This window comes from Mercurialis annua, linkage group LG2 (assembly GCF_937616625.2).
Source record: "Mercurialis annua linkage group LG2, ddMerAnnu1.2, whole genome shotgun sequence".
Lineage (NCBI taxonomy): Eukaryota > Viridiplantae > Streptophyta > Magnoliopsida > Malpighiales > Euphorbiaceae > Mercurialis > Mercurialis annua.
The window spans coordinates 15,823,519-15,831,715 of NC_065571.1; the positions used below are offsets into that span (position 1 = coordinate 15,823,519).

The following is an 8,197-nucleotide window of genomic DNA, read 5'->3' on the forward strand; positions in this document are numbered from 1 at the left end:
AATGCTCATTATTGAGATTATTGAACAAACACATGCTAATACTTTATGCTACCCTGTAAAACTATTTGTTGATCATTTGTGTATTTTTTATCTCTTCTTTGTTCATTTTTTATATTAGTGTAAATGCATATATTAGCTGAATTTGCACAGAGTTATAATCATCTTGTTATCATAGTATAATCATATAATACTGAAATAATAATATATTATTGTACCTAAATGATAATGTTATGACAACGACATGATAATATCTATGATAAAACAATTTTTGATTATCATGTCAGTATCACTGTGTTATAATAACATACATAAAAAAAATTATAGAAGGATTTCATGATAACAGAATGATAATGTTATGCAGTTTTTGATTTGTCATGTTAGTATCACTATGATAACAGAATGATAATGTTATGCAGTTTCTGATTTGTCATGTTAGTATCACTATGATAACAGAATGATAATGTTATGCAGTGTCTGATTATCATGTAAGTATCACTATATTATTATATCGTTATCATAACACTGCAGTATGATAACTAGATGATATGAAGTATAATGAGGTTATGATAATTGGATGATAATGTATGTGAAAATATTTTAACAAAAAGATTCATGATACTAGTGATAACCTGATGATAATTAAATAATAACAGTATGCTAAATAATATGATACCTATATGGAAAAAAATTACATAAAGATTATGATAACGAGATGATAATGTGAAGAAAATAGTATGATAATGTTCTTATCGGTAATAAAATGATAATATGGCATGGAAAAAAAATTATGATAACGAGATGATAATAATCTGCTTACGATAATGATAGTGGCATGATAATAAGATAACATGCAATACGATACACTGATAATTACATGTTAAGGTGAAACTGTGATAATCATATGATAAGGTGATATAATCATATGATAAGATAATACGGTGATTTTGTCTAATATTATCCAGCATTATCATCACATTATCATATAATAATATGTTACATAAGATACTGATAATGACATGATAACGTAATGATAATATTACGATAATGTGATAATATATATGATAAGTTTATATATGATAATATTTATGATCTAATTTAGTCAATATATAAGTTGAGGGACTACAATGACTATTTGCTCGATGAATAATATCAACAACACTAAAACGGCGTCGTCTCACTATCGGGCGTTGCCCAGTTTCCCCTCTTACAAGAAAAAGAATCACAAAAGAATTTTATTTTAATTTTTGAATAGTAGCACATAATTTAAAATTAATAGAAATTTGATATTTTAATAAAAAAATGAGAAAACAACAAAAATGTCAAAAATTGGGCTCCAATTACACTAATTGCCATTTATCTCATTTATTTTACATTCATACCACAAAACATCAAAACTTTACATTCATGCCATCCCAATAAAAAGAAGACATGTGGTTCTTTTTTTTCCCACGTCCCCCCATTTTCTCTCTCATGTGTCCCCTTTTTTCCTTTCTCTCTCTTTCTTATCACGTGGTCCCCCCTTTTCTCTCTCTCTTTTTTATACTTTTCTCTCTCATGTGTTTCTCTTTCTCTCTTTCTCTTACCACGTGGTCCCCCTTTTTCATACACACACCATATACTTAAATAATTTATTTATATAACATAAATTTTGAAAATAATATTATTTTTAATTTTAAAAATTTAAATTTATTAAATTTTAAAAATACATAAATACACAAATAATACAATTTTTATTAATTATTTAATTTTTATGTCATGTATAATTATATATTATGATGTATCTATCATGTATAAATATATATCATGATGTATCTATAAAGTACATTTTAATAATGTATCTATCATGTTTAAAATATGTATCGGAAAATGTATAAATATATAAAGAAACCTATCGAATTAGTCGGTTGATTCAATTGTGCGGGCATATGGTTGGTTCAAATATGCCCCTAACGTTTTAAAAATTGCTAAAAGCAGTTATATGAAATTAAACGTAGATATTCTAGAGCGGATACATGTATGATACATTTCAGATATATTTTTGATTCATTTCAGATACATTTCCGATTCATCTCAAATATATTAGATAATTATTGATTTATTATTTTAACAAATAAATAGTTTAACGACGCGTAAATAGGTAATTTCTCCTTTTCCAAAATCTTGAATCAAAAAAGTGAATTAGATATAGTAAAATTAAAGTTTAATTAACCAAATTACTTAAACTTTTTGATTGTTATCTTTTATTTTTATCGATGTAATTGAATCAATCGACCAATTCGATCGTTTTATTTTTATATTTATACATCTCTGATACATAAATTATACATGATAGATACATGTTTTAATGTACTTTATATATACATCGTTGATACATAATTTATACATGATAGATACATTTTTTTACTACATAATTTATACATAATAGATACATGTTTGTTTTGTGAGTTGTATATAATGTGTATCAAAGATGTATAATTACTATATTAAATGTAAATTTTCAAATGTACGTATTAGATATATCGATGATACATAATTTATATATGATAGATATATTTTTAAATGTACTTAATAAATACATCTTCAATATATATAATTTATGAAACTTGTGTTCCGTATGTATTATTAATATATGTTTATATTTTAAAATGATATTTTAAATGTATTTGATAAATACATCGCTGATACATAGTTTATACATGATAAATGTATTATTTATGCTTTAGAGAAGATTCGATATGTATCAAAAATACTTAATTACTTTTTTAATATATTTTTCTTACTACTCAATTAATTTAATAATACTAAAATACAAAAATTAATTTATATATTTATTAATTTATATTAGGCTAACCATATTTTTAATAATAGAAAATATATCTTTATGTAGATTAATGGGTTAAAATGCTATCTTTTACATAAAATATATTTTCAGCTTAAAATTACAAGGTTTGGTTCAGCAACAACCTAGTCACTATAGTCAATAGTAGTTGTCAGAGAAGCTTTTATTTTGTTGGTTATAACCCAAAACTGATTCCATTATATTGCAAGTTTATTCTGTTACTTCTCATTTCACACACCCCACTAGCTTTTAACCCTCACGCGTTCACATCTCCACCACACAAGCCTTAACAATCCCAATCGCACGGCCCAGATGAACTCCAATCATATCTGCTACAAATGTTAACACCACGTGTGCATACACACGTTTTAAACCCATACGGATGGCTCTTCCTAACCACCTGCAGAAAACATACACAATGTATTTATTTTTAGACATGTGTCAGCTTGTGGAAAATGGCACTAAATGAAAACTAAATGAGTTTTGTGGTATTAATTGATATAATAATGATAATCAAGAAATAATTCTAATTAAGATGACAATTGATGAAAAAGAATTGTGATTTATGAGTTTTCTTGTTATTTTCTCTAAAAAAATTATTTAGAATTAATTTAGAAAACAAAAGATATTTGAACACATAAAAAAAATATTAATAGATAAATCCAAAGAAGAACAAATAAATTCCAACGATAGTTTAGAAAAGAATAAAAAAAAATGTCAACAGGTGATTTTCAAAAAAAACAAAAGATTGATAAAAAGGGAAGAAAGGAAATGTTGTCTGCACAAAAGAAATATGCCATGTGTAATTTATCGGGGAGAGAGAAAATAAGAGAGAGTGAGCACATGTTATTTGTCAGAGTAAAATTATAAATATTAAGACACTGAAAGTATAATTCTAAGAGAGCAAAAATTATGATATATTTTTATTAACTTTTTCTTATTGAATTATAAAGTCCTATTATTTTTATATTTTAGGTAAATTCCTAAATCTCTTTATATCTAGATCCACATATTTATATAATCGAAAGAACCAATATAAATTTTCTATTCAATATCGGGAAGAAAATCTTTCGCTCAATAAGAGTATATCATAAATTTCCATCTTTGAAAATATTTATTTTATTTTTTCATTTGCATAAACTTTCAAATCTGCTCTTCTATTTAGTCTCGACCACAAAAGCCTTCTCATGTATAAGTTTTCATCTCTTTCAAAAACATTATTTAAATATCATTATTTAAATACGGATTAATTTCATATAAAATCACCATATTTACACGTTTTTTATTTTAATCACGTCCTTTAAAAAGTATTAAATAAAATCACCACCATTTATTTTTTTATAAATCTACCACTAATGTAAAAATTTGGAGTATCTTTGTTGAGTCGATAACCAGAATAAACAAGAAAAGAAAAAGATGAAGATATTTTTTATGTTAATTAAGACATTAGTCAGATTATGACAATTATTTGGAAAGAAAAATACACCAATTTTTTTTATTGGTGATAGATTTAAAAAAATAAAAGGTGGTGATTTTATTCGATACTTTTTAAAGGGTGTGATTAAAATGAAAAAATGTGCAAAGGTAGTGCTTTTATATGAAATTGCCCTTTAAACAACTTATATATAAGCTTTATAATGGAATTATTTTCAAAATACCTCATCTTAAAACATATTTACAGCTCTTTCACATATCTTTTTATGATTTTTCTCTCTACCCTTATTTAAAACATAATATCAAAAACATCCTACTATATATTTAGGTTTTACCTCATTTTAGGTTATTTGATTTTCATAGTCGCCATATTGTTTCTCTCTCCTCACACAAATCCTCGTTTTCTCTCCCTATTAAATTTCTCTCTTCTGTTTTACTTCTCTCCCTATCAAAATTTTTCTTCCTCTCTTCTTCTTTTACGACCGCCGTTTTATTCTATCTCACTGTGGCACTTATTTTGGTGGACTTTCCGTCGTATTTTTTCACTTCCGCGTTTTTTCGGTGGATTTCTCATCGTCGCGATTTTCCTGATGATTTTCTCGTCGCAACGTTTTTTTCGATGGATTCCTCGACGTCGTTTTTAGATATTTTACAATGTTTTAGATTTTTTGTGATAAATTATACTTTTTTCAAAGAAATTATTGTAGATCAATTATTTTTATGTTTATAAAATTCTTCTATTATTCATATAATTAGTTCATCATTTTTTTTGTTCATAAATTTGTTTTTTTATCTTGATGCTACTGATAAAAAATGAATTGATTTATGATGCATTTACGTTATAGTGTATTTCTGATGTATTTATAGTGTATTTCTGATATTTTATGGTGTATATATGTTTTTCTGGTTTATTTGCAGTGTTTTGTGGTAAAAACACCATAAATACACTATGTACACAGTATTGTTATATTATAAAAATAACATAATTATACTAAAAAAACACAATATGTACATTGTAAAACACCATAGTTACAATAAAAAAACACTATAAAAAAATAAAAAGAATACTAGAAAAAAATCTATAAACAAGAGAATAAATCATTAAAAAGTGAAAAAGGATATTTATAAAAATTTAAAAAAGGTATTTTTGTACAAAAAAAAGTTAGAAAAATAAGGACTAAAAAACAATATAAAGTTGTAAATAAAATAGAAAATAGTGTAGTTTAGGAAATTTCCTCCTTTATAATCTCTATAAAAAATTTGTTTTATTCACTATTACTTATAATTTTTTTATGAGTGTTTTTGTTTTTTGAAAAAATAAACATAAAATCAACCAAAGATTAATGCATCATGTTTGCCAATGTCAAAATCAATATAAAATCAACATAAATTCAACTATGTAATATTATTATAATTCATTATTATTTATATTTTTCACCAATGGTAAAATCAACACAATGTCAACATAATATCAGCAATAATCATCAACAAATCGTGCTGTAGAATAAAAGAACGCATAATACAATAAAACACAATAGAAATGCAAAAATAACATATATTTATTTCATAAAATCATAAATTATTTTATATAACATGAAATTATTATTATTATTATATTTTTTAAAGATAATATTTATATATGTTTAATGATAAAAAATAGTAGTAAATAATAAACAAATAGATCTGGAAACAAAAAAAAACAAGAAAATGAAATTTTAAATCTGAAATAAAAATGATAAATAACAGATGATGGCAAGACAAAGATGGAATGACTGAGGCGGGACGAAAGCGGAACAGTAGTTTTGAAATATAAAATTATATCTTGTATATTAGTAACCTAAATTAAAATGTTACTTATTTGGATAAAATGTTATAGTTGAATTGATAGAGGGGTGAACTCAATTAAGAGTCTCCCTTCCAAAAATAAGTGTATGCCATTAAAAGGAGCAAGCACACGGTATTCTTTAGTAAAAGGCGAAAGAATAGTTCGCTGTGCGCTTACTCCATGGCTCCATGTTTTTCACCAACTGTTTACCTTCTCCTATATTGATTGGTTGAAGTCCCACGTCATAATTTGTAACCGATGTGGGAGTTTGTCCTCTTTTTCATGTCTACATGTAATACATTTGTTAGAAACCACTTGCAATAATTTTAGAGCAAATTACTTTAAGATTTATCATATTTGTTATAATTCACAGTTCGGTGCCTCTTATTTAAAAATTAAACGATTTGATATTTCAATTTTAGTTTTATAAACTATAAGACTCTTCTGTTAAATATAAGCACTGAATCGTTAATGGAATGAAATGTGAGGTACCAAATTGTTTAAAATGAGGTACCACATTGTCTATATAATTGAAACTAAAGTAACAAATCGTTTATATAATTGAAACTGAGGTACTAAATCGTTTATATAATTGAAATTGAGGTACCAAATCATTTAAAAATAAATTTCAAATTATTAACAGAACTAACAGAAGGGTCCTATAGTTTACAAAGTTAAAACCGAGGTAACAAATTATCTGATTTTCAAACAAAAGTATCAAACTGTAAATTATGATAAACGTGAGGGGTTTTACAATAATTTGCTCATAATCTACTACTATATATATATAAAGCAGGATGTTTTTTTCCCATAGCTTGATATATTGACATTTGGCACATTCCTATTCGTCTTAAAATATATTATTTTAATTGCGTTAAACATAATCCTCTCAATTTAATAATAATTATACATTGATTGATTTGTTAACCTTTATTATAAATTGGTAACTTGATATGAAAATAAAAGTATTTATAAATCCACCATTATTATAAGATTTTCATTTTATTTTTTATTTTTGTATAATAATAAATATTTATATTCTTAAAAAAGCATAATTAATTGAAATTTAACCTTTCACATGTAATCTACTATCTACTTCTAATATATATATAAAAATTTAAATATGATAATATTTCTTTTTAATTTTCTAAACTTTTTGAAAGTAAGAATGAAATATGTATTAATTTATAAATAAAAAATTATACAAATAAAAAACATAAATATACTGATTATATTTTTTTAAAAGTTAATAAAAAATTGTGCAAGGCACTCGACTAATAATTAATAAAAAGTATTATCTTTCTTTTAAGCTAAAGAAATTATTACTTTTTTTTTGAAATCAAGAAATTATTACTTATACTAACAATTAATAGTTATTAATAATAATAAAATAAAATATAATTATTAGATTTCTATGTGAAGACTTATAAAAGATTGATATAATTATTTGACTCAAGAGTTTCCTTTTCTTTAATACGTCAATTGCTAAACCTAATATGAAAATAATTAATTTGGTGACATTCTTTAATTGATTTTTAAATTTAAATTGATAACATTATTTTCTAATTTGCTATATATTTAATTTGGTAACATTCCTAACTAAGCTACTATATGCCTACAACTTTTATTTTTCAACTGTTATAGAAAAATGGGTGTATTTAATTTATTGATTGATTTGCATATTTAATTTAATAACATTTGTTCTTCTAAAATTTTAAAACGTTTGTTTAATTAGTAAGCTACTATATGCCTACAACATTTTTTTTCCAACTTTTATAGAAAAATAGGTGTATTTAATTTATTGATTGATTTGCATATTTAACTTGGTAACATTTGCTCTTCTAAATTTTTAAAGCGTCTCTTTAATTAGTATGGTAATATTAATAAATTTAATACATTAATTGAGTTGCTAACTATTTGATTTTGTTTTTTTTTTTAAATCAATAACCTTTTATTGCTTAAGATAGTATTAACAAATAATTAATTGTTCTCAACGCAAAGGACTATCTATAAGTAACATTCCACTCATCATTTCTTTTCTTTTTTGAGAAAACCACTTATCATTTTTTTAAACAAATTAGTTTTAATTTATTTTAAAA

General features: G+C 24.0%; 1 non-coding gene across 1 annotated transcript; it reads right to left on the minus strand.

The window, feature by feature from the left end:
* Positions 1 to 6,167: 6,167 nt before the first annotated feature.
* On the minus strand, positions 6,168 to 6,284 carry LOC126670884 (U5 spliceosomal RNA). Its single transcript, XR_007638873.1, has one exon. It is a non-coding gene; the product is annotated as a U5 spliceosomal RNA (small nuclear RNA).
* Between the last annotated feature and the right edge of the window lie 1,913 nt (positions 6,285 to 8,197).